This window comes from Pseudophryne corroboree, chromosome 6 (genome assembly GCF_028390025.1).
Source record: "Pseudophryne corroboree isolate aPseCor3 chromosome 6, aPseCor3.hap2, whole genome shotgun sequence".
Lineage (NCBI taxonomy): Eukaryota > Metazoa > Chordata > Amphibia > Anura > Myobatrachidae > Pseudophryne > Pseudophryne corroboree.
In genome coordinates this window covers 34,803,730-34,805,993 of record NC_086449.1, presented here as the reverse complement: position 1 = coordinate 34,805,993, position 2,264 = coordinate 34,803,730, and positions in this window count along the sequence as shown.

Below are 2,264 nucleotides of genomic sequence, written 5' to 3'. Positions count from 1 at the left end.
GAATTCTGTTATCATGTGGAATTCATATCTAGTTACGGTTATGATTCAGGGTGCTGGGGGAAACAAATGGCTTTTTTTCTTGCTTAGAAATACCCCTCCCTTTCGAGCACCTGAATGATATCACTAAGCTAATTGAGCATCTACCAATATATGTGTTTGTTGTGAGAGGCAGAGAGGTTTCTGCATTAGGAGGAGGTGCAGGCCCTGACATGCCACAGGGAGCATTATGGGGTTGCTCCAAGGTAGGTAGCTCTTAGCTCAGACATATTGTAGTAAGGAGCCATTATCACGTGGCTCCTTGCTGGTTAATCCTAGACCCAGATTGGGGTAATGGAGGTGTGAGGTGTGGTGCCTCTGGACTGGCTGAGCTGGATGGCCTTAGTGTGGCATACCTTTACATTCTATTAACACTTTTCACGTATTAATTTCTTAACACTATTTCTCTATTTTAATTGCATTTCATTTTGTATCACTTTCTCTATAGCTTCGGCTTCCTAAATACTAATTTATTAACACTATAGTTTTTTCACTGGTATGCTGAGCTGTGCTTTCTGGCTTATGCTGGTGTTTTGGGGTGCCACACCATGCACCTAGATATAGCGCTAGGGACCCCAAATATACAGAGACGCCTTGATGCGGCTTTGGGGCTTATTCACACATTTGCGCAAATATGTGTAACGAAGATCTCTGAATTCTGTTATCATGTGGAATTCATATCTAGTTACGGTTATGATTCAGGGTGCTGGGGGAAACAAATGGCTTTTTTTCTTGCTTAGAAATACCCCTCCCTTTCGAGCACCTGAATGATATCACTAAGCTAATTGAGCATCTACCAATATATGTGTTTGTTGTGAGAGGCAGAGAGGTTTCTGCATTAGGAGGAGGTGCAGGCCCTGACATGCCACAGGGAGCATTATGGGGTTGCTCCAAGGTAGGTAGCTCTTAGCTCAGACATATTGTAGTAAGGAGCCATTATCACGTGGCTCCTTGCTGGTTAATCCTAGACCCAGATTGGGGTAATGGAGGTGTGAGGTGTGGTGCCTCTGGACTGGCTGAGCTGGATGGCCTTAGTGTGGCATACCTTTACATTCTATTAACACTTTTCACGTATTAATTTCTTAACACTATTTCTCTATTTTAATTGCATTTCATTTTGTATCACTTTCTCTATAGCTTCGGCTTCCTAAATACTAATTTATTAACACTATAGTTTTTTCACTGGTATGCTGAGCTGTGCTTTCTGGCTTATGCTGGTGTTTTGGGGTGCCACACCATGCACCTAGATATAGCGCTAGGGACCCCAAATATACAGAGACGCCTTGATGCGGCTTTGGGGCTTATTCACACATTTGCGCAAATATGTGTAACGAAGATCTCTGAATTCTGTTATCATGTGGAATTCATATCTAGTTACGGTTATGATTCAGGGTGCTGGGGGAAACAAATGGCTTTTTTTCTTGCTTAGAAATACCCCTCCCTTTCGAGCACCTGAATGATATCACTAAGCTAATTGAGCATCTACCAATATATGTGTTTGTTGTGAGAGGCAGAGAGGTTTCTGCATTAGGAGGAGGTGCAGGCCCTGACATGCCACAGGGAGCATTATGGGGTTGCTCCAAGGTAGGTAGCTCTTAGCTCAGACATATTGTAGTAAGGAGCCATTATCACGTGGCTCCTTGCTGGTTAATCCTAGACCCAGATTGGGGTAATGGAGGTGTGAGGTGTGGTGCCTCTGGACTGGCTGAGCTGGATGGCCTTAGTGTGGCATACCTTTACATTCTATTAACACTTTTCACGTATTAATTTCTTAACACTATTTCTCTATTTTAATTGCATTTCATTTTGTATCACTTTCTCTATAGCTTCGGCTTCCTAAATACTAATTTATTAACACTATAGTTTTTTCACTGGTATGCTGAGCTGTGCTTTCTGGCTTATGCTGGTGTTTTGGGGTGCCACACCATGCACCTAGATATAGCGCTAGGGACCCCAAATATACAGAGACGCCTTGATGCGGCTTTGGGGCTTATTCACACATTTGCGCAAATATGTGTAACGAAGATCTCTGAATTCTGTTATCATGTGGAATTCATATCTAGTTACGGTTATGATTCAGGGTGCTGGGGGAAACAAATGGCTTTTTTTCTTGCTTAGAAATACCCCTCCCTTTCGAGCACCTGAATGATATCACTAAGCTAATTGAGCATCTACCAATATATGTGTTTGTTGTGAGAGGCAGAGAGGTTTCTGCATTAGGAGGAGGT